General features: G+C 33.4%; 1 protein-coding gene and 1 long non-coding RNA gene across 8 annotated transcripts in view; one reads left to right on the plus strand and one right to left on the minus strand.

The window, feature by feature from the left end:
* The window catches only part of LOC107472929 (serine/arginine-rich splicing factor RS31), a 34,449-nt gene that overhangs the window by 2,899 nt on the left and 5,173 nt on the right, over window positions 1–26,377 (minus strand). The gene's annotated exons all lie outside the window — the stretch shown is intronic.
* LOC107472930 (uncharacterized) lies at window positions 141–11,951 on the plus strand. Of its 5 annotated transcripts, none has more exons than XR_008005852.1 (11): window positions 141–489; window positions 1,378–1,443; window positions 1,537–1,610; window positions 3,156–3,237; window positions 5,558–6,434; window positions 9,019–9,129; window positions 10,159–10,280; window positions 10,360–10,529; window positions 10,577–10,811; window positions 11,510–11,561; window positions 11,770–11,951. It is a non-coding gene; the product is annotated as an uncharacterized LOC107472930 (long non-coding RNA). The 5 variants fall into 5 exon arrangements; XR_008005851.1 differs by lacking the exon at window positions 10,159–10,280 and adding an exon at window positions 11,321–11,399; XR_008005850.1 differs by having other exon boundaries at window positions 10,159–10,529.

Below are 26,377 nucleotides of genomic sequence, written 5' to 3' on the forward strand. Positions count from 1 at the left end.
CGGCGGCGGCTTCAACGGCGTCGCCGCCATCGCTCTCATCACTCTCACTGCCATTATCACTATCACTGTCACCCTCACTGCTACTATCACCGGCACTCTCGAGGTCGATGACTTCTCCGGACCGACTAAGCCGTCATTCTCATCCATTCCATTCCCAGTGCGGCATTGACCAGCACAAAAAGGTTATCGCCATCCATGAAACAGTAACAATAACGATGGAGCAAGGAGGATTAGATATACGAAGAAGAGGTAGAAAGAGTGGGCGGTGGCGGAGGCGCCGCGGGTGGAGGTGGCGACGCGGGTGGTGCCAGTGATGATGACGATGACGGTGACCGGAGTGAAGTAATTCAAGCTAGCTCGCCCTCTTACTCCTCCTCCGTTAATCAGCTGGAGAGAGGTGTAGGTGCACTTTTCGATGGTTTTGCGAGGTTGAATTCGCGTATTTCAAGTGTTGGCCAGAGAGCTGCGAAGATTGGGGATCATCTCCAGGTAAAACTGTAAAAGGATGTTCAATGCATATTTGTGTTTGATAAATAGTTTTGATCTCAGATTTCCACATACAATATAATGCTCGTAAGAAGCCAAAACTCCAAAAGTCTCTATAATGAACAGGTAGAGTAGAAAACTTTAGCAACTATTTTACCATAACTCCCTTGTCATGATATAAATATAACAAGATCCAATAAAGGACAAACTATGAATGCACATACTAATAGTCTAATATACAGAAGATTACTATTGATTATGGATACTAATATATAAGTTGTTACTTCCAGAAGGGCACTAGACCCCTGATAAAGCAAAGAAGCATCTAAGATTCTGAAATTAAAGCTTTTCCAAAAGGACAGAATTAAAAACCAACAGTCCTAATAAAAAATTGCACTAAATTCACACAATTCAGTTAAATGATGGCAAAATTTGGTAGATGAATTCAACAGTACCAAATGAATATAAGTTATGAAGATTGGAAACTATAATTACTTAACATTACATCAACATGATTCTAACAAAGCTACTATGAAGTATGAACAGAGAATCTGGTATTTTGTTTCAATTAAGCTTTGGAGAGCACCTAGCACTAACTGAATTTTCTTCACATAGCTCAATCTACGTAACTAGTATAGTGCAAGTTAAACAATATACTAAAGTAATCATAAGATACAAATGCTAAATGTTTTGGGTAAAACACTTTCCTATCACAATTCTAGAGACACCAACCATCCTACATGCTTACAACCTAGTTTAACCATTCTAAATTAAAATAAACCAATATTTTTACACATTATAAACCAGTCAAGCTCTAGCTGAACCAGTTCAACTGTAAATCCATTTTGTATATGGTTCAAACGTTCTCTCATCAACCATACAAACATCCAGGATTTACTTGCTATACGAGTTGGAAGTTCTGCCTGTGATTCACTGCCATCACTTGAAGCAGAACTGGTATGTACTGTTTTCTTTACCATTCCTTCTTTTTTGTCTATGTTGTTTCTCTCTAAATATAACATTATTTCTTTTTTTTGCTGTTTGTTGCAGGACTATTTCTTCTTTTTTGTCTACGTTTTTTGTTCACTTTTTTTTGCTGTTTGTTGCAGTAGTATGTTCGGAAGGTATGAACTTCGTTTATGGTTACAATCCTAAATTAGGTTACTGTTTCTACATAGAGATCGCCTTTTCTAATCTAGAGACACTGATGAAACATTCTTTGAATGTTCTTTTTCTGGTAGCAATTAGGAATGGGAATATGTCATTTTGTTACTTGAGTTTTGATGTTTATGGTTGTCATTATCATTCAATTACATATCAACTAACTGATACTAAGCATATAAGGGTTTGACCATTTTTATTTCTATTATGAATGAAAATGAGAATAAGTAATGAAAATATGATTTAAGAATTTTCAAAATATTTTTAAAAAATGACACACGAAAATGATATTTTCTTTTCAATTTTTTCTTAAGGCAGAACGTGGTTCGATTCTCTCTCCAACCTTTTTCATAATTTTTTATTTTATTTTAACTCATATCCTACTTGCTTGAAAAGATCCTCTCTATTTCTATTTTTTTTGGTCGGGGATCCTATATTTTAACTCGTATCCTACTTGCTTGAAAAGACCCTTTATTTTATTTTAACTCGACTCCTCATTCCTTTTCTATGCCTTTCTCTCTTGTGACTAAACCAAAAATTTTAAAGAATTATTTCGTGAGAAAAACACCCTTTTTTAATATCTGTTTTAAGTAAGTCATTAATTGAATATGATACTGCACTTATTATTGTTTGTTTGGTTAAATTGTATCTCTTTACTAGAAATGCAATTAATTAATTTGGGATAGTAATTTATTTTGTGTTTGATACTTTAAAAAAATAATTGTGAACTTAATAAAATATTAATTAACTAAAATTATACGTTTAATATAATTATAATTTTATATTTTAAAATTAGTTTAAAAATATATTTTAAAAATTGACCAACCAAACATATTTTCATTGATTTTAGCATGCGGAAATGAATTCTACATTTAAAAACCAATTGCGTTTTTTAAAATATAAAAATTTGAAAATGAATATCATTTTCAAGAAATGAAAATAGAAAATGAAAGTAGAAAATATATTCATGAAGAGATCCTTAGAGTTTCTTATTATGCTATGGTGCCTTTAACTATGTGCCTAAGTTACTAAAAATGGTAAATAGATAATATTTAATAAATTTTAAATAATTTATTTTTTACTTTAAATATTTTATTTTTTACTTTAAAAGGTAAGTTAGGCAATTTAGGTACCACAACAAAGGCACCATAAATTTCACCTAAAATCAAATTGCACCCATAATAAGTGAGCTGAGTAAGAATCTAGAAGATATCATACTTAGTTTTTTCATAGTTTGCTATTCCTGTTCTCCAATCTCCACCTTCAGAAATCTGGTGCAAAAGTATCCCACATCATTCATTGACTGCATAAGCTAAAGTGATTTTTCAATAATCTTATTCAGCGATTTTATCTGCAGTTTTCATTTGGCTCTCCAACTGTACTTTGGTTTCAATATTCCTTCAGTTGGAATGAAATTTGAGTTTTATTGCTTTTAAGTGCAATGTTATACTACGATTTTCACTTTTTTGCCCGCATTTTTCTAACCAATTTCTGAACATTTGCTGTAGAATGGCCAATGTTTTTGTTGTTGCTCAAGAGGCTTGCAAATTTGTTTGAGGGTACACTTAGCATTCGCAAAGGTGTACAGAGGTATATCTTATTGTTGGACCTTATTTTTGACTGTTATCTTATATCAGCTCAACAAAAGTAAATATACATAACTGTGTGGGTGTTCGTCTTTGTTGGTACATAACTAGTGAAATATTATAGTAAAAAAGTTCTAAAAAAATGTAGAACTAACCTTATGTATATTAATATTTTATGTACTTTATGAGTGTTTTATCATTTAATTTAATAACTCATTTACATTAATACGTTAAACTATTGGTTTATTCATATATTCTTTTCTTTTTACCAACACTATCTTTTATTCTCATCTTATAAGAAGCACAAGGAACAATCATGTTTCAATCTGTTTTTTCTAATATTTTTTCCATCAAGAACTTTTAAATTGGGTTTCTCAAGGTACATATTTTGATGATTTTTTATGAAATTCTGTGTTTGTTGTTCTTGTGAATCTTATGTTTTTTTTTTATTATTCACGCTCATGTTACTTCTTGTTATAGAGTTTGATTTGTTTGTTTGACTTTGTAGAATTTTGTTGTTGCTTCTTGTGTATGATGTTTATTATTGTTATTTTTTATACAATGAATTATTGATCACCATTGGAAAGACTAAATAAAAAAAAACTGTAAGGACTTGTTTGGATGAGTTTTTAAAAAAAGATATTTTTACGAATTATCTTTTTCTAAAGATTTTTTGGAAAAGTAAAAGTAATTTTATGTTTGGATATCTCATGAAAAAAATATTTTTTTTGTTTATTTATCATGTGAAAAACATTTTTTTTAAGAAAAAATATCTTTTTAAAAAAGATGTAAATTGTAGCTTTTAAAAAAGATGTTTTTTTTTATATTTTTATAGTATTTTTATTTTTACTACTAGAGTTTTACTAAAAAATAAAAAAGATTTTTTTCCCATCAAATTAATGGCATCCAAAGAAGCGCTAAAAGTCATATTACAGTCATAAGTAGTCAAAGAAGACTAAAAAAGAAGAAGTACTTTATGGGCATTTTATTATTTAATTTAATAACTCATTTACATTAATAGGTTAAACTATTGGTTTATTCATATATATTTTTTTACCGGCAGTATCCTTTATTCTCATCTTTAAAAAGCACAAGGAACAATCATGCTTCAATGTCTTTTTCTTTTGTGCTTCTAATTTTTTTTCCCACGAAGAACTTTTAAATTTGGTTTCAGTCTGTACCAAGGTAAATAATTCTTTTAAATCGTTTTTAGTGCCCTATTTTAAGTTTTAATTTTTTACTTACTTTTTATTGTATTTCTCTTGTTCATACGATGAATGTTGTTTTTTTTTAATCTTTTTTAGTGTCTTTTCTTTGGTGTTCTCTCATGTATATTTTGTTGTTTTTTTACAAAATTCTGTTCTTTTTGTTCGTGTGAATCTTATTTTTTTTTACCATTTACCGCTCTTTGTTGCATGTTATTTTTTTTGGAGTTTGATTTCTTTGTATGTTTGACTTTGTACAATTTTGTTGTTGGTTCTTATGTATTGTGTTTATTATTGTTATTTTTTTAATATGAATTATTGATCACATTAAAAAGACCAAATTAATAAAAAATAACTATAGAAGTCATATTACAGTCATAAGCAATGAAAAATTATAGTCAAACGAAGAAAAATACTTTAAAACTTTAAAAAGAGTACTGGGTATTAAAAAAAAATGTAGAACTAACCTTACATTAATATATTAAACTATTGGTTTCTTCATATATTATTTTCTTATTGCCAACACCTTCCTTTATTCTGATCTTTAAAAAGCACATGGAACAATCATGCTTCAATCTAATATGTTTTTTCCATCAAGAATTTTTAAATTTGGTTTCCGGCAGTATCAAGGGAAATAATTTTTTTAAAATCGATTTTAGTGTCCTATTCTAAGTTTTATTTTTTTACTTACTTTTTATTTTATTTTTCATGTTCATAGGATGAATATTTGTTTTTTTTATGTGTCTTTTAGTGTTCTCTCATGTAATGTTTTTTTTTCCTTTTTTTTTATGAAATTCTCTGTATTTTTTGTTCGCGTGAATCTTATTTTTTACCGCTTTGATGCATGTAACTTTTCTTTTATGGAGATTGGATTTTTTTTGTTTGATTTTCACGGCAAGGGATTTTACAAGGGATTGCTATAATATTTTGTCTGATAAAAAAATTACCGTCGAATTCGGTAGCCCATCCCAGAATCCAACGGAACTTTTGGCGTGAATGGGGGATTTAACGGTGCCAACATTACCATTGGATTTTGGGACGGAAAAATCCGACGGTAACGCCAAAAAATTAAATGTCATTTTGATAACTGCAGCTCATTATGGTTAGATTTTTCTGCAGTAAATCCGACGATAATTTTATGGTAAATTTGAAATGCGAGCCCTTTTCCCCTTCCCTTCTGCAAATCCACTCTCTCCCTCTCCTCCATTGAAGGTGGCCGCTGCGAACCTCCTCTGTTGCCGCCGCAACTGCTCCACTGTTGCTGCCGCAGTGTAGAACTTGGCCCCGTTGTTGTGGGAGTCTCAGAGCACAGCTCTGCCGCATCTCCACCGACCGCCTCCGCTGTCCTGTCACCGTTGGAAGTCACCACTGTGCTGCCATGGTCACCGCCGAGGACCACCACATCTAGAGATGAGCAGTTGCTCCATTTGCTTTACTTTTATTAAATGTTTATCTAAATTTTTTTATGAAATATGTAATTAGGGTTATGTTGTATTGTTTGTTAGATTAATTTAGTGTAATTAGGAATTAAATAAGGTTAGGTAAATTTGTGAATTAAGATAATTATTTAGATAAATTAGCTTTTTCTATTTAGGGTTTTATTAAAATTTTATCAAAATTTTTCATTAAATAAGGTTGGTTTAGTTTAAGGTTGAAGTTAGAATAATTTTGGGTTGAATTTAGATAAAGTAAGTTTTTAGGGTTTTGGGTTAAGGTTAAGCAGTAAATTATGTAGATTTACAGTTTACAATTTATGGGATTAGTTTAAGGTAATTATCTTCATTTGATTTTTATTAGTATTTTTAAAAATGTTATTAATTTTTTATTATTAATTTTTATCGACTTTTTACTTATTAGTTATTACTAACTTCGTTTCTGTTTTAGGATTTTCTTTGTTTCTGAACGTTATCTAGCCTTATTGTGGGTTGTTGGTGCTCCTTATATACATGGGTTGTTCGTGCTCCTTATATACGTGGGTTGTTCGTACAGTATCGAGGTTGGTTTTCTTTCTCTAGACATGTTAAATTGTTTAAGTTTTCTTTCTAGGATAGGGTTTTAGGACTGAAGAGGGAGAAGGTTGCCTAGTGCTGAATTTTTATTAAAATTGTTTAAAGATATGTTTGGTTGTAACAGTTGAAAATTACATTTGGTGGAGATCGCTAATTTTAGTTGAAACTTTACCGAAATTTCCAAAAATTTAAAAAAGATGTATTGGTTGTTTGTATGCTTGCAATTGTTTTTAAACTGTGAAAATTGAAAAAAAAAATTGGTGATCTCTGAATTAAGGGGAAACTGCCAAATTTTTTATTTTAATGAAACATATTTAGTTTTCATTAATTTTTAATTTCAATGTTAGTTATCATAATATTATTTAGTTTTCATTAGGTTATAGTTATGATCATTATAGTTAAAATACATTAAATAAAAATTAATTTTTTTTAATATTACGGTCGAATTTTTTGTGGGATAAATCCGGCGATATTATTTAGTTTTCTTTAATTTATTCTATTAAATAATATCACCGTCGGAATTTCACAAAAATTTCCAACGGTAATTAGGGCGTCAAAAAGTTAAAATGGCGCGAAGGTTACCGTCAGATTTCAATCCGACGGTAATAACAAATAAAAATAGCAATTCTAGAATTACCGTCGAAAAAAATTCCGGCGGCAATAAGCATAAACAGTTACTGGCGATGTTTATACCGTCAGATTTGTTCCATGAGTAATAATTCTACCATTGGATTTTTTAAGAATTTCACTGGTAAATCGGACGGTATTAAACGTTTTTTGTAATGTTTGTATAATTTTGTTGTTGGTTCTTGTGTATTATGTTTTTTGTTGTTATTTTTTTATAACTTGAATTATTTGATCACAGTAGAAACAAAGAAACATCGAAAGATGAATAAAAGAAACAAAGAAACATCGGATAATAGCCAAAATTTCGATCCGATCCGCACTAAAATCATTGGATCGAATCGGATCCAATGTTCACAGTTTTTAAGCTTGGATCGGATATCGGATATATCCGCAAAACACAAATATATTTTTAAAAGTTTATTTTTATTAAAAAATATCAATAAAATTAATTTTTTCTATTCTTTTAAATATGTTTACTCTTAAAATAACATTAAACATACTTTTTTTTTAAATAACAAATTAAGATAATACAACATATATGATAATTATTAGTTGAAATAAAACATAAAAAGATTATTTACTTGTTTATTTCTTTATTTTTGCGGATATGCGGATACCTACACAAAATCTGCAATCCGATTCTATTAGTGTGCGGATCGGATCCATATCCGCAATTTTCGGATCGGATTCGGATAAACACGGCGGATATGCGGATCAGATCCAATCCACCTCTAAGTATAGCTGAGATTAAATGAGATGACAAATGTTATCCGAAGAGTAGCAAAAAAAAGTTTTGGTAAAACTAGAGGGATTAGATTAAGAGGCAAGGAGTCATGGTGGTGGAACACTAGTGTGCAAGAGAAGGTATAGGTAAACTGGAAATGTTTTAGACAATCATTGATGGCAATTTAATATATAATGGCATTTTGAGTTATAAAGTTGAGAAAGAAGCATTGCTGTGAAAATTTAATATATAATGGACAATTTTTGGTTGGTGCTACCTAAGTAATCTAAATACACCTTCGGTCTTGGTTGGATATAGAATTTTATGATTGTTAGAAGCAAATTTAGTGTAGGCTATGTTGATGTTTCTTTCTTTTTAGTTTTATCCTTATAGCATGCAAGAAATGAAAAGGGTACTTCATAATAGAATGTTATCCAGAAGAAAACAGTACTATGCCCAATTAATAAAATCTTACTTCCCAAAACTACCCAAACACTAAAAAGTTATTTTAAATTCCTAAATTATTCTCATCATGCCAACCCCCCCTCCCCCCAGGGCCGGAGAAGGGGGGTGGGTGGAAGGGGCGATTCCATTTACACCCTCCTCTCACCACCCAAACTCTCTACCATTTCTAAAACCAGGAACATAACTGTTCAAACCATTAGCAGCCAAATCCATTTCTTTCCCCCCGTTTTTCATTTTCTGTTTCAATTGAAAACATATAGAAACATCCTGCCTCCTCCAAAAAATGGATTCGTTTGCTTCCACACAGGGGTAGACATCGTTTCACCCTTTGAAACCGACCTCAACATCAAATTCCGAGAAACCAACAAATAGCTCCAATATCTACCCGTATCATCCCAAGAGTGTCAAACACTTCCAAGTTCTGCAATCTCCAAAATGCGCCACCATTGACTTGTTAGTAAACTTCACCTAGATGCTGCGGAAGATAATAACCGCTCAGACTGCCAACTTGAAATGAAATTATCCTCATTGCCATTCTGATGGATCATCATTAGCTGGATATCTTGTATGTATCATCATCTAGCTTTTCAGTTGATTGATGTCAATCTTGATTTGTGAAATTGTTTGATTTGGATGATGTAGGTTACTCTAATCTAATCTTGTTCAATCCTTGATACCTCAATTTCTTGATTAGAAGATGAAAACCTGCCATGTTCAAACTGGTCCTTGTGATGTCACTAAACAATTTCTTTCAGGGTATTGTGAGGCTCAATCCCTGCTTCAAGATTACGGATGGAAATATTGTGGCCAACTTTAGAGGCAGTAACGTTGGCATTGGAGGAGACAAATTCACTGAGACCACCACAGTAAGATTACGATTGAGAAAGCTAAACAAGTTTAGGAATTAACTTTTTATTTTCTTTTTTAAGTTGGGTGTTGGAATTTTGTTGGTTGATGCTAGAACCCTGTTTGTGAATATAGTTTCCTCTTAATTTTGTTTGTTGATGTGTGAATATATTCGTTCTTATTCCTCCCCAATCTGTATGCCTTTGATCTCGGAGCCATTGTTAGCTTTTGTTGCATATTGGTAGATAGGCTATAGTTATGTTTTCTCCTCCATGATATCTCATAAATGATCATCGTGATTGCTCCCGGCATGGAAGGATTTGTATATAGTTCTTTAAAATTGGATAATTTAGTATCATTCTTAACCAGGTTTGCCTGTTTGTTAATTCTTTTTCTTCCAATTTTTCATTTCTTACCTAACCTGGTTGAAGGTTTACATCTCATTTTGTATTGTTGATTGATGACTATTCATGATTAAATGAGTTTAATTCATCTGGTAGAGGAATTTCTTTTTTTATGTCTCTTTACTTGATATTCAAATTTAAACAAAGCAATTTGGTTGAATGCATTTTTTTTCTTCCATGAAATTGCTTCCGTCATATTCTTCCATCAATCAATTATTAGTTCATTACTTCACATATCTATACCATAGGTATGTATCATTTGCATTTTTTTGTTTTCTTGGGTATCAAAGTTAAGGCATTTTTTACGTAAGTCACGTGATCATTGACATATTTATAAGCTATGAGTGTGTTTGTTCCACTCTTTTATATTATATCCCTTACCTGTGCACACATTCTACTGATATAAAACATAGTTATCCTAATTTTTTGTTGATTATGCCATCATTAATAACTTCTTTGTTAGTGTTCCCTCCTATTCTGTGGCATTACCAAATAAAATTAAAAAAAATTGTGGTTCATTTGTAAATGTTCTTTTCTCTAATCCAATTTTTCACACAACAGTATCACTTATTATTCTTCCAATCTTCACTTCAAACTCCCATCTATTTTTGAGTTTACTTTTTCAAGTCTTCTTGAAAATGGCAGTTGCCTTTGACATGATCAATAACTTGAATTTTGAGAAAGAAACATAGAGGCTGAAAGTCAGAGTTCTTGGAATTCAGGGAGTGCCTAATCCTACCAGCCAAAGCTATGTGCTCAATATCTTGGTTGTTAAATTCCTTATTCTCCTTTGTATTATATAATGTACTTAATGATGCTTTCCTCATGAAATCTATTGTTTCTCAGGTTCCAAGATTCAGGCGGTTACTCTCAGACCTATGTTAAACAGATTCAGAGATCAATAAGCTAGGGGGGAAGTTTATAAGATGATTTTATTTTTTAAAGAAAGATAGGGATATCCCAGCTCCCAAAATGGAGAAGAACAAAAGAAGCGAAAAATTTTTCACCAAGTTTGAGTAACAAATTAAATTTCAATCCTCTCTTCTCTCTCCTCTTGTTAAAGCGCAAGAAAATCTATCTCAGCTTGCTCGGCAAGGGTTGCATGTCCAACGACACGCAGGTGGAAGATATCTATGTATTTCGTGCAAGTGAAAGCTTTGATCTTTGGATATGAAGAGTGTTGGTTCAGAAGAAGAGAAGGCGAAAGAGAAACCAGTAGAGGGTAAGAACAAGATGAAGCACAAAATGAAGAGTGTTTCACAGTTGGAGCTTGGAAGTTCTGGACACAACTTATGCGGGTAAATGGAAGTTTTTTAGCCATTTTTGAACAATTTTGTAGTACCCCTTTTGTTTAGTTGGTCTTTTTCACGATTTTTTTTTGGGATTGTGAAGCAAATTTTATGTTGAAATGTGAAACTGTGTTGTGGTGTTGTGCAATTCTTTGATTCAGGAAAAGTTTATCTTTCAGATGCATTGCGAGCTGAGTTATTTTGAGTACTGAGTTATTTTGAGCATACTATGGCAAAGATATGTTTCCAATGAAAATTGTGAATCAAATATGTATCTATTTGGAACCACCCCTTTTAGTGTTTTGATAATTTCCAATTCAATTTTTAATTAGTTTTCCTGAGCTGATTACTGCTTCACATACTTGAATTTCATGTTTTGTATTGCTCTGTGATACATTCCATTATCACATATAAAAAGTTCTCATCGTTTCATCAAGTTTGTCTATTTATTTATTTAAATTCTATGATTTTGAATTCTTTGTTAGTTTTAACTGATATTGTGTATGTTCTGTTTTCAGGTCTTTTATTTATTTATTTAATTTTGTTCATTGCAAGAGGTCTATTAACTCTTTCAAACGTCTATATTTAGGAGGATAGGTGGGAACATTGTAACTAGCTTCATCCATTCTAATAAATCTCTTTCATCGAATCTTCAATTGTCCTTTATTTATATATTTGGTAATTTATTTGTGTTTTGGCTTCTAAAGGTTCAAGTTGGAGGATAACCTTTGTACAATGTTGACATTAAATTGGATGAAGGTGAGCGTCTATTGAAGCCTCTGGATTTTCAAAGTTATTTGATACTTTTGGTTTGAGATTGATTTTGGTTTTAGTTGATTTCTACTTTTTATTTCTCAAGTGGCACTAAAATTTGAGCATAAGATTAGGGAAGGCTATAAGCCTATAACTATGGCCCTTCTTATGAGTGGCAAATTCACTATATATTCCTTTAAGATCTTGGTTGTAGATATCCTTCATTACACGTTGCTTATATTGATGATGTAGAGGAAACAAGCACAGATAGAGACAATAGACAAAAAAAAGGTCAATAAAGTTTGTTGTCATGTCTGTGTACTACAATTTTCTTTAAAATAGGCATCTCCTTAAAATGGGATTCTGTCCAAAATAATTGTATATTAAAAAATATTAGAAAATACTGACTTTATTATCTTATAATAAAATACATAACAGAAAATGAGTAAAAAGAGAGAATAAAAATGTCAGATAAAAAGAGGTAATCCTGATAATTTTTTATCAAGGATCTAATTCATTAAATTACGATGTTTTCAATAATTTGATTAGTTCAAGTACATAACTAATTTGAGACATTTATTTTGAAATTGATATACCATATAGTTAATGTATATAAAGATGAATTATGTTTGTATCTATAGATTATGTTTTGAGTTGAAATGATATATCAATTTCAGTTCATGGTTACATCCTCACCTTTAGATAAGCATACATTAGTGAGAATTGTGAGAACTAAGGTGAGTGAGTGCTTCCTTACAATGCTTACTACAACTAATCTTTTCAATATTGCCATAGAGACTGATCATTGTCTAGATACAAAAAAAGATCAATAAGATTTATTGAAATGACTGCACCACCATTTTCTGATGTGAACTGTTGACAAAATAAATCTAAATTATTTAGCTTGAGCTTGATACTTTTGGTTTGAGATGGATTTGGGTTTTTGTTGATTTCTGTCTTTTAAGTGGCTCTATGCTTCCCCCTCAACTGGAGGTTCTATACTTACCCTTAGAAATTAATATTTATACTATCTTCTCATACTGATATAACTGCACCACCACTTTCTTTGAATTAAATCAATTCCTAATTTAAACTTTTGACAAAGCTATCATCATATGCACATAATGTTACATTAGTGATGTTAAAGTGGTGTTATACAAAAAATCAAAGGCTTGGTGTTCATTATTTCAAGTTGGAGTCAAAGTGATGTTATACAAGAAGCTTAGTGATGTTTTTCTTTGATTTTGTAATTTCGTCTTCCGTAAAGTTTTGTTTGTTTTTGTTTTTTTATCCTTTTATTTTCACCCTTCTCCAATAAAAGTGCTCTTATTAGTGTATTTTCTATTCTATGATTGACATAAACTTGAAATAATGTGAATTAGAGTTGACTTTATTGTTTTTATTAATTTGCATAAGCTGGGAATTATCTTATGTTTAGTTTTTGATGTGGGGAAGTTTTGCTCCATTTACTATTTGCGCTTTGAAATTTAGTGAATTTGGTGTTTCTAGGTTTGAGTATTTTGATATAACTATGAAAGTGTATGAGTTTTAGTTGTAACATCCTTTATGAGGTGTAGATGAGCAACGCAATGTCGCTCCGAAGATATACATTTTGAGAAATGATTTTGGAGAAAAGAATGTATGATTTCTTTTTAATATATTTAGATATAAGTTACCTCTACTTTTTTATTTTAGTTAGGGGTAAGTATTGTTTTGATCCCTAACGTTCAGGGTTAAAATTGAAACCGTTCCCAACATAATTTTTTATTTAGAATTATCCTTAACGTTTTTTTTCGTATTAAAATCGTCCTTTTAACTTTTTACGGACAAAAATACCCTCCAACACCACTAGCACCTTTACCACCACCACCACTTCCCTTACTCCATCACCACCACCTCTTTTACTCCCATTAAATACTAATAATCAGATTTAAGAACACCAACAATAACACGTTATTCAAATTCAGAAACAACATCAAATTCAACAACAAAATCAATCAGAAAAATAATAAATCAAAATTCAGAATTGGAAGCAGAAGCAAAAGCAAAGCAGAAGAAAAAACAGATGCAGAAGTAGAAAAAAAAAGCAGATGCATTCGGCAACCCCGGTAGATCGGCGATAGTAGGAACCCAGCTCAGCCTCGGATCCCTCTCTCTCTCTCTCCTTCGCGCGCCGCCCTCCTTGCGTCGAGCTCCCCTTCCCGGCAACGCACTCCACGGCGGCAGAAGCATGTATGAACGACGGCGATGTCTTCCTCTGTTTGCGGTTCTGGCGGCGACTCGTGGGCAGACTGGCGACAATGCAGGTGTTGTGATGGTGGCAGCGGTTATGGCAGCGGCCTCCTCCCCTCGACCGGCGCTCTCTCTATCTCTCTTTCTCGGATCTCCTCTCTCGTTGGCTCTCTTTTTTTTTTATTTTATAAATTTTTTATTAGGACAGGGATAATTTAGTAATAAAATAAAAAATTTTATTAAAAAAGACGATTTTAATACGAAAAAACGTTAATGATGATTCTAAATGAAAACTTACGTTGAGGACGGTTTCGATTCTGATTCTAAACGTTAGGAACCAAAACAATACTTACCCCTTTTATTTACTTAGAATTTAGGTTACTGTTACTCAATATCCATTACTTAGTTAATTGGCAAAGAAAAAGTTTCATGTTTTTAAAATAAGAAAAAAAAATAAAAGATTGGGTTGACAGTTAGAAATATTTGAGTTATTAAAAATTGTATACTTTTAAAGTTCCTTTATTTGAATTAATACTATTTAGGTGTTGAGCTACATACATTGCTTTGTGTTCTTGCCTTATGGGAGATTTTTGTGTATTTGGTGTTATTAAAAAAATTATTGGATTTTTTTAGGAACTATTGTTATCCTGTTAAGAATAGTATTTCTACATCATTAAGCCATAGAAATTGTTTACTCACCACTACTTTTTGGCATAGTATCTTCTAGGCATGACAAGTTTAACTTTATTACTAACATCTTTTGTTCCTTTAACAATGAATATTGCCAATTGATTGCGTGTGTAAATTTGTCTTAAATTTTATTGCAGATTTCAATCTGAATTTTAGAAACAATGACAGATCGAAGATTTAATTAAACAAATTTTGACATTGTTGCAAAAAAGAAAAAAGAAAAAATATTGTATTGCTTGGTACACTCCCAAAACAAAACCATTTTTGCTTTATATATGTTGTATGTTGTTGTTAACACGATATGATTTGAGCAATGCTAGGTTTTTGATATTTTTTGGATTTTGCTTTCTTTGGAAGGTTGTTGGAACAAATGTCATGGTATTCAATAGGTTGAATCTTCTTGGGTTGTAATTGATAACAAATGAATTGGAGTTGTCTGTAAATATTGTATTTCCTAAAAATTTGTTGGCTGGTGCAACAGACTTTATGATATTTGGTTTAGAGGACATGGTATAACATTTTTACTCCTTAAGATACATTGCTAAATGTCCTATTCCTTAACTATTTTAAAATTTAGGTTTTAGTGTTACAAGAAAGTACTTTTTTTTGTATCGGATTCACTGTGAATAGAAATATAAAATTCTTAGAACAATAAAACAACTTTGTATCATTTTTTTTTTTAAAGAGCACCTCAAATGATTTTGATTAATTATTTAATTTTTGTGTCAAATAGAAAATTTCCAATTGAAATATCAGAATATGGTGATTTCAAGAGAAAAATAAGACAATTTTGAGTTCTCTTATGAAGATGGTGCTATTTTAGAATTCACTTTCTAGGTTGCATCAACTGCAACTATTGAGATTCTTACATTGGAGGCACCTATTACTATTATTTCACTTACTAAATTAGTATATTGAAATATTAACCTATTTCATACAATTGTATCTTGATGGTTACACTTTTGTCTTCGTCTAAAGGGCTACTATTCATTACCCTTTTTTTCTAATTCAATTTTCCTAGCAATGGCAATATCAAAGGTGGTGGAAAAGATGGTTGACATGTGATGGTCTTTAGTTCTACAATTATATTAGTGATGTAGTGCAAGTAGAGTAATTTTTTTTTTTGAACTGTTGGTTATGTAATCTGACTCTGTTAAGCCTGAGACTTCATATCTAATAAAATCAATGTGGTTGATGAAATCATTTAAAAAAAATTACATTATCATTGTTAAATTTCATAATATTTATTAATTTCATGTTTCATTAATATATATCATGCTAATAAGTGTGTCTTAGTTTTATTTTTCTGAAATTGTTATAAGTTAGATGACATATTGAAAAAATATATTAGTAAGTTGGTACTACATTAAAACTATTCACCGTCTTTAATTTTTAAAACTTCGTTGCAAGATAAGAATACAATAGTAGAAATGAATTTGGTAAGTTGTGAGTTAAGCTTGCATATATAACGATTTTAGTTTCTACCTTAATTTTAACCATTTAGCATATAAAACGTAATATTTGTTCATCCTATTGAAATCATTGGAGGTGTAATATAATAGGGAATCAATTGTTTTAAGCATAATACTAATTCAATCTCCAGATAGGTCAAAAACATTTTTATTTAATTAACTCTTTGAGACAGATAAATATCAAAGGATTAAATAGAAACTTCTTTTCAAGCAAAAAATTAGGTAAGGTGATAACAAGATTAAAATTAGAGTATTTACCCAAATTGGTCCCTAAAAAATTTTGAAGTGGACGTTTTGGTCTTCAACAAAATTTAATTACATAATTAGTCCCCAACTTTTGTAAACGTCCGTCACTTTAGTCCTTCTATTAGTTTACTCCGTGAAACCTTAACGGTGGAATCTAACGTGTCATATTAAGGTGTTGAGTAAGTCGTTAAATACCACGTGGGATGAAAGGACTGGAAAGACAACTACAAAAGTATTTTTGTATGATGCCCTAAATCCTAAAACAACGGCGTGAAGGTCATCATCATCTTCGTGTGCTACTCTGAAAACGTGTAACCATGGCAAGTGGAGGGAATTCAGCAATCTCTTATCGTCGACGAGTTATTAGAGGTAGCAGAGATGGTAGTGCTAGCAATGCTTCAGGTGGCCCCAAATTTGGAATTGCAAGAGGGGAGAATCCAAGATGCCATTGTGGAGCTTATGCCATTGTTGTGAAGTCTGGAGCAGATAAGAATCCAAGAAGACCTTTCTTTGGATATCCTTATTATAGGGTAAGGAACATTTGGGTATGGTATCTTTCTTTATGGGTTAACTCCGATTTTGTGCATTTTCCCCTTCAATGTAGGAGAATCTTCCACACCATGAATTTTTTATATGGTTTGACAAAGTTTTTTCCCATGAAATGCAAGGTAGCCAGCATAATGTTGTATTGGAAGAGAGGGTGAAGAAGTTGAAAGATTTGGTAGATGAATTAGAGAAGAATACTAAAAATGTAAGTAAAAGGAGGGAGTGGAGTCAATGCAAAAGTGTGTTCTTTTTCGTGTTAGGTTTTTTCGTTTGTATTTTTGTAGGAAAGATATAGCTAGGTAGGAAAAGAATGGAATTAGGTGCTTATAATGTATGGATATATTGTAATTGAATAATTGATCAAAGTGTAATTGCCAATATTATAGTCTGTCAGAATTGTCTAATGAAATTTTCTTTGCCCAATATTAGAATCATATGCATTCACAAAAATAATGTTCCAAAAACCTAATTTAATACAAATCACAGCACTAATAATTATGAAAATAGTCTAATAACCATAATTTCATATAATTGAAATCAAGCATCAAAGTTCTGAATATTTCAACCAAAAATTTGCTCGTAGCTAGTTTATATCTGTTGCTAGTATCAAAGATACATTCCAAAAGCATATCTTAAAGTTGCATAGATGCACTACATAACCATAATCTATTACAAAAGGGTCTTAAAAAACTAAACAACATAACTACAATCAGCGTATCACAGAGCAATATCATTTCTTCTTTTGGAGGTTGAGTCCTGGTGTAGGCATGAACTTGAATATTCTGGCAGCAGTTCCAGAACTTGTAGCAGCAATTGTTTTCAGAGAGACTCTTGGTATCTAATTCGGATGGAATGACCTAGGCACTGGAGCAAATTGGGCTGTAGGTGGAGGTGAAGGTCTTGAAGCCGAAACAAGCTTCATAGGAGGTGTTGGGGCAGTGACTAGAGCTACATGAGGTCTTAGAATTTGTTGTTTGGGTCTTGGAGGCCTAAAACTTGTTGCTGATGCAATTTGGTTGGATGAGTTAGTAGTGTGCTCCTAACACAACACGAAGTAACAAGACAAGTAAGTACATAAATGGCATACAAATCATCGAATATAATCCAATTTAGAAAGGTACATGTGGCTGTGGTTGAGGGGCTGATAGGGTTACTTGTACTTCCTCTTGTGACCTTGCTGCAATGGTGGATCCACTTCCATTACCTTTTTTTTTACCTTTATTCTTTGGTGGGGGTTTAGGCCTTGGTGGTCACTTGCATGTTTTTGCATTGTGGCCAGATTCGCCACATTTTTTATAGGTAACCTTGAATGTTCTTCGTCCCTTTGTTCCATCAGCGTGTCTTCAACAGGGTTTGCCTTCCTTTTTTTCTTCGTGGGGCAGCCTGCAGGCCTCCTAATGATGGGTGGCTCTGAAGATAGTAGTCCAGTCTTCACCCAATACTCTTCTGAGTTGACAGGTTTGATGACATGCGCATAGGTTGCTCTAAATGCATCCATCTTTAGCCAAGGATGCACATATGGTTCTAGCCTATCACACCTCTTTTGAATCGCTGCTAATGCATGAACACATGGTATTCCTACAAAGAATTAAGTAGCATTGACTTTAGTACAGCAGAATACATATCTTAAACCCATGTAAGTCAAACACAACATGTTATTACTAACTGTCAGTTGCAACATATTGCAAGTACAAGTATGCCTTCCAAGATGCACACCAACTTTCTTTGAATGTGTCTGCACCTCAAACACGTTATGATCATTGTCACCAGTCCATTGAGCCGTCCAGAACTTAGTATCCTTCATAAGGTCCTCCAATTTCCTTTGCTGAACTGGTGCCAGTACTCCGTTGTAGGTGTTTAGAATCTTCTTGTGTTTTGCTATTCTCCTCATGAAGTAGCAGCGAAGCTCCTCCAATATGGTGCGAATAGGCTTTCCCCTATAGTGGTTAACTTTGGCGTTCCAGACCTCACTCATGTTGTTGGTCACGTTGTCAAGTTTTGGCCAATGACTAAAATAAGATTTGGTCCAGCAAGAGGGTTGAAACTTTGCAAGATATGCCCATACTTTTTCGTTCATCCTCTTCAGCCTCTGCATATGATGCTAGAACTCTGCATCTGTACTACACTTTGCACATGCCCACACCATATTTTTTAGCTGTTTGTCCTTGAACCTCCCAATAAAATTCTTCTAAATGTGCCTTACACAATTCATGTGGTGTGCATTCGGCATCACCTCATGCAAAGCAAGCAGTAAACCCTGCAAAAAACATCAAAATGAACAAACACATATACAAACTTCTTTAATAAAATCATAGATCAGAAAGGTCCCCAAAAAATTTAATTATCAGACACATAGGCCCCTAAGTAAATCATTTATCAGACAGATTGGTCCTTGATAATATAATTTGGCAGTCATACAGATCCTTCCATCCACCTAAGACTTTATTAGAACACTATTTTATATTAACTTCACCTCAATTCAATTCAAATATAATGACACCAATTCAAATTTAATTACTACAAGTAATTCAATTCAAATAAAAAATTCAAGAGCATAAGAGACTTGTATAATCAATTACACTAATTCAAGTGTCACGCATTTCACTACATTTCCTTTGAACGTGTTTCCTATACATAACATAAATTTAGGCACACTAGACATGATATTATTATGTGAAGTGTAACATGCTAATAATATCTGCCAATAATATTACATGAATAGTAACATGCTCTTTATATCACATGAATAGTAACATGCTATTATATCTGCCAATAATATCACAACTGAATATTATATTATGCAACAATAGACATAATATTATTAGGTGAAGAGTAACATGCTCTTTATATATACCAATAATATCACATGAATAGTAACACACTTTTTTGTATGGCACGCTTTCTCATCTAATAAATATGCAACAATATAAAGAGTAGCTTGAGACATGACTATATATATGTAGAAAACAAAGTGGGAAAGTTAATTTACGACCAAATTTCAATATAAGTTGTTTTGTTTCAACTTTGTAAAAACCACTTCCAATTTTGTTTTGTTTCACTGTCAACCACCACATAGGCAATCACATAGAAGTGATTGTTTGCATCTTGAGCTGTAGCAGACAACAGTTGTCCCCAATAATATCCTTTCAAGTGACATCCGTCCAACCCAATTAGTGGTCTGCAACTAGCCTTAAACCCCCTTTTACACCCATTCAGACAAATATACAGTTTGCTAAATAATGGCGGTGAACCCAGAATTGTGGGGGTTGTTTCCAGCAATGCAGTGTTGCCAGGATTACTTTTGTGAATTTCAGTGAGATAATCTCTCAACTTTCTATACTGAGCTCTCTCATTCCCAACATAACTTTCCCTAGCAACCCTTAAAGTTTTATAAATCATCTTGTCATTGCATACCACATTAAAGTCGATCTTAATATGATCAAAAGCTTCGCCATGAGTCATGTGAGGTTGGGTCAATAACCTCTTCTCTAATTTATCAGCCACCCATTTTTGATCAGCCATGTTAAACCCAAATTTCCTAGCACAAGTATGTTTAGGCTCATACGTCTTAATCTGATAGCACCCTCTAGCACTATTCCAGGCACAATAGATCAGCCAGGGACATTCATTATCATCACTGCTAGGGACAATAGCAATTCCATTCCCTCCAGTCTGATTGGTCATTGTTGCAACTTCTGTAGCCAGAGCATTTGCCTTCACTGTTCTAGTATCTTTTATTCCTGATCCTCCATTGTTTTCAGCATTAGATTCCTTTTGATTTTCTCCAGAGTTATCCGCTTCTGCAGCATCAGTCTCTTTCCTTTGAGCCTTACACTTAGCCTTAAACTTTGCCTTTGCAATCATGGCCTTCTCTTCCCCACTTGCACACTTGCATCTAACTCTTCTATTATCATTTTTAACATAAAAAATCCTCCTTCCTTCAGCAATAGTATGGTCCTTTAAGGCATGCTTGAATTGCTCCAATGTGGCAAACTCCATGTTCAATTGGAGTTGAACATCACCAAAATCTATTTCTTCATTGAATTGGGGCCAGTCAAAATCATCTCCCCCTTTGTCTAATGATTGAGGTGTATCAAACCCCTCTGACTCAAATCCTAAACTATTAGACTCATCACTAAAGATGTCATCTTCTTTCTCTGCTATACCCTGTCCAACACCAAATTCTAATCCACCAGCAGTAGGAGTAAGCCTAGTAGTAGGAGTAGGCCCAGCAGTTATATTGGGCCCAGATTTGTCATTGGGCCTAGTAGTCTGTTTAGGCCCACCTTTCTTCCTTGCATTATCCCTTTTTTCAACCGCCATCTTTCTTGCATTATCCTTTTTTCCAATAGCTTTCTTCTTACCCTTCTTATCTCTTTTGCCACCTTTGCTCTTTGTTTTCTTCATGAGTCCTTCATCTTCATAGCTATCATAGCTATCATCGGTATCATCCTCAAAGCCTGGAGGTGGGGGTTTACACGCCTCGTCTTCAACACTTTTATAGCTATCATAGCTATCATTGTCAGAAATTGGTTTTCTTGCCTTGTTATGCTCATCAGTATCATTGCTATCCCTAACAAGGTCCTCAAAATCAACATCTTCCATAATTGGATGATCAAAGAACAGACACAATTCATCCGTCTCTCTGTCTTCCCTCTTTTTGTCACACATCTCTCTAATTTCCTTGTCTCAATATATAGGATGTAGGCGTACTTCATAACTAGGAGTTGTTGGGTCATACCAATACATCTTCTTGTATGCATGGTAGCCAAGCTCTTCAAACATTTTCTCCAAATAAAAATAATTTACTAAATCAAGATCAATGGAGAAAATCTCTTTACATTCCCATTAATGTAAAGAAGTTCACCCTTGTTATCTTTGACAAAACTCTCCCCATGTTGAAAGACATGGATAAGCCAATCAGTCATCTGCAATCCATAAACATGGAATAAAATGTCAAAACCAAAACGCAAAATTATACAGAACAATTTCATATTAAACAACAACTGCTCAAACTTTGATTTTCTAATTGTGATAACTAGATTAATCAATGTATAAAGTGTATTTACCACAAAATATTGAATCTTTTTAATGTTAAACTCATATATGCATGCATTACGTCACTTATCAGTAACTGATTTTCATAGTAATGAAGAACTTAAAAACACTTTCTTCAGTAACTAATTTCTACTACCAAAACAGATACACAAGGTAAACACATTCGAACAATTGCAACGACGATCAACTATACCATCCGCATCATAATAGAGAATAGATATACTAACCTGACTGGTGAAGACCGATAAACCGGCAAAACCTTCTTCTACAATAACTTCGTCTGGTACAAAGCCTTGAGTTAACAATGTCAGTAGAGGTCGTTGGAAGACTAGCGGTTCACGTGGTGGTGGCTTTCTTTGTAAAACCTAGGGGAAGAGAGGGCGTTGGTTGTAATTTTATTTTGGGGGAGGAAGACAAAAATAGACCTTTAGAGCCACTCAGCTAACGAAACGACACACACCCTCGTGCCCTACTCCCAAAACGCAACGTTTAGCATCATTCAGAATAGGGACCAATTCGTCTTTATTTAACACGTGGCGCTTAACGGATAACTGATCACCTGAACGTGATACGTTGGACTCCACCGTTAGGATTTCACATAGGAAACTAACATAAGGACTAAAGTGATGGACGTTTACAAAAGTTGGAGACTAATATAATTAAATATTGTTGGGGGACCAAAACGTCCATCTCAAAATTTCTTGGGAACCAATTTGGATAAATACTCTTAAGATTAATTATGTTTGTTATTAATGCATATTATTTAATTCACAATGATTCAATGCTTTTTTATACACGGGTACTATAAAATTGGAGTTTGTTTTATTTAATAACTAAAGTCAATCATAAAGAATTATTTCACTGTCAATATATTTTCTTTACTATTGATAAATAATTTCTTTCAAGTGAGGCAATTGTTTAAGTTATTTATAGTGATTACTTAAAAGTCTCACTAATATCAAGCATCTTCAAAATCGAACAGTATTGACTCCAACTACTAACATTATTGAAGTGAATCATTACATGTTTTCTTTGAACAACAATGACGTGATATCATATATGCTTATATATTTATGGTTTGTAATATTAATTAGCAGGTGTAGAACCATACATATTTAAATTTAATTAAAATATATTATAATAATAACACATAAATGATTGAATATTAACACCATAAATATCCTAGCTATCAACCTATTTAAGAGACATTTCAAACATTTTCATTTTAAAGACAACAATTGGATATTAACACCACAAATATCTTCACTATCAACCTATTTAAGAGACATTTCCAACATTTTCATTTTAAGGACAACAATGCATGTTTTTTTTTTATATTATAATTATTTTTCTAGATCATATTTTCTTCGTATAATAACTATTGGGATTAATCACTGCGATGCGCGGGCCGACTGCTAGTACTGGATTAATAAGAGAATACTAGTGGTTTAAGCAAATATTATATTATTGAATGTAATGTATTTTTTTTAAATATACATAAATAAAAATTTTTCAATTATATATTTATTAGGTTAAATTACACAGTTAGTTCCTATATTTTTAGTAAAATTACAAATTAGTCCCTACACTTTAAAAATTTATAATTGGATCCCTGAAATAAATTAAAATTTGTAATTGGGTCCTCACCGTTCAAACTCCTTTTGATTTAACAGAATATTCGACAGCATATTCACCCTTTGAGCATGTGAGTTGCACGTGCAGAAGCTGGAATGAGAAAAGGCTCGTTATTTCTTAGTTCCAAATTCTATAATGGCCAAAAACCCACTGAGACCCTTCATTATCCTCGTGCTTCATCTCCAGTAGAATATGTCTCTGCTCATGCTTCCCTTCCATCATTGGAATTGATCGTTGAGTGTGGTTCGGACTGTGTGGAGTTGCTTTCTGATTGACATTGTTGGTAGTTGAAGAGTTATATGTGCAAGAAAGCAACACTAAAACAGGTAAGAGTTCCTAACCCCCAGTCTGTTCACAGGTGTGAGTTGAATGTTGTGGTTTGATTCCATTTTTTATTTTTATTTTTCCAGTGGAGGTTAGAGTATGTACTGTAGTTAGAATTTTTCTGATAAATCTTTTTTTTTGGTAGTGATGGGAGATTCTGTGATTACCCTTGATCTCACCATGGTGGTCAGATGGTTAGCAGGAAAGGAAGGAAAGAATACCTTGGTGGAATGGTAGTGGAAGGGTTGCAGTTTGAGTTAGATGAGTGGTCGTTACAAGAAATTGTTGCAGCGCTGAAAGAAATTGGATACATAGGTAATGCTAAAATTTGGTGAAACGAATCTAGAGTTGCATTGAAGGATGGTCTTAGGGAGCTGAAGTCTGATGGAGATGCAATGAGAATGGGTAAGTTTGTAGTGGAACAAGAGACTAAACACTACCATGTGTATGCGGTTAGTGGATGTAGACAAGGAAATGGGGTTGAGATAACCTCGAATGATGAGGACTATATACCCTCTGATGGTGAGTACAGTGGTAATGATTTAGTTGAAGTAGAAGTGGTAAGTCAATCAGAGTCTTTAAGTGAAGATAACAGGTTTGATGACAGTGTTGACGATGGTGATCATGAGGATTATTTTGGCTTCAATGTTGAAGAAGAAAACTAACAAGGTCAGCATCCAAATGCCTTCGGAGGTAACAGTGGCTCATTAGGAACAAATGATAATAATATTGATGTGAGAGTTGGTGTGGAAAATAACACAGGAGGGGTGACTGAAGATGGAGCAGAAATTGATGTTGGAGATATTTCTTCAGGTTATGATACAGAGTCATTGGACAGCTATGATGGAGATTCTAATGATCCCGTAAGAAGAAAGAGATATCCTAAATATAATGAAGCTGACATGAGTGTTGATTATGAGTTTCAGCTGGGGACTGAGTTTAAGGAGGCTATTAAGGAGGCTATTGTTGAATGGGAGGGACATTAGATATGTCAAGAATGATCCGGTTAGATGCAGAGTCAAATGCAAGGGTTTAGGCGGAGAGTGTCTATGGATGGCATTTGCAAGTAAAGTAGAAAAATCTGGCTATGTTACATTGAATACATTGAAGAGCAAGCACACTTGTGGGAGGAACTCGGTGGCCGTCTTGCATCCAGCAATTGGATTGCTAAGAAAATCACGAATAACTTAAGTAGAGGAGAAGATATGAAGCTGGGGACTGTAATTCAAACAATTCAAGATAAATACATGGCAAATATATCTGTGTGGAAGGCTTACTGAGCAAGAAGAAAGGCAAGGGAAGTTGTGCATGAGAAGGCAGTGCAGCAATATGGGAGGATTAGAGACTACTGTGTAGAGGTATTGAGAGCAAACCCTGGATTGACATTGAAGCAGAAGTTGGATAGACCCTGTCCAACAATCCAACCAAGATTTGTACGAATGTACATGTGTCTCGATGCTGTGAAGAAAGGGGTCCTGGCTGTTTGTAGGCCTATTATAGGACTGGATGGTTGCCACCTGAAGGGTGATCATGGACAACAATTGTTGGTTGCTTTGGGCAGAGATCCTAATGATAACTACTTTCCCCTAGCAGTTGCAACAGTAGAGGCAGAGACTAAGGATTCATGGGCCTGGTTTTTGGAGTTGCTACTTCAGAACATTGGAGACTTCACAAATAAGAAATGGGTCTTTATGTCAGACCAGCAAAAGGCAAGATATTAATTTTAGTTTTCTATGAACTTAATTTTATAATTTTCTATGAATTTCATTCTTACTTCAGCTGACCATTGATCACTTGGCAGGGGCTGCTTCAAGTATTTCATGAAATGCTTCCGAGGGTGGAGCATCGGTTTTGCCTTCGACATCTCTATGCCAACTGTAAGAAGGCTTTTGGTGGGGGTACAGTTTTAAGGGACTTGATACTTTCTACTGCTAAAGCAACTTATGTGGAGGAGTGGAATAGAAAGATGGATCGTTTGAAAGAGGTAAATAGAGAGTGTTATGACAAGTTGGCAGTCCTGGATTCAAAGGTATGGACTAAATCTCACTTCACTCCATATGCCAAGAGTGATATGCTAATGAACAACATATTTTAGGCTTTTAATGGATGAATTTTGGAAGCTCGCGACAAGCCCATTTTGACCATGTTTGAGTGGATTAGATGTTATTGGATGGGGAGGTTTGTTGAGAAGAAGAAAAGGGGAGCTAAGTTCATGGGAAAAATACTGTTCAAGCCTAGAAAGAGGTTAGACATCATATGTAGAAGGTCTATGGAATGGCAACCTAGGTGGGCTGGGGATTTAAAGTATGAGGTTTCACATAAAAATAGGATGATTCAAGAGAGGTTTATTGTAGATTTGCTAGCCGGTTCATGTAGTTGTAGGTTCTAGGGACTGGCTGGCATGCCTTGTCAGCATGCTTGTTCTGCAATCTTCATGAAAGGAGATAACCCTAAGGACTACTGCAATAACTATTACACACCAGCAGCATATCTGACATGCTATGGGACAACAATCAATCCAATTAATGGTGAAAATATGTGGCCAAAGGTCGAACTTGACACAATTAGACCTCCAATTTTTAGGGTCAAGCCTGGAAGACCTAGGAGAGTAAGGATTAC

The sequence above is a fragment of the Arachis duranensis genome, chromosome 2, assembly GCF_000817695.3.
Source record: "Arachis duranensis cultivar V14167 chromosome 2, aradu.V14167.gnm2.J7QH, whole genome shotgun sequence".
In the NCBI taxonomy this organism is placed as follows: domain Eukaryota; kingdom Viridiplantae; phylum Streptophyta; class Magnoliopsida; order Fabales; family Fabaceae; genus Arachis; species Arachis duranensis.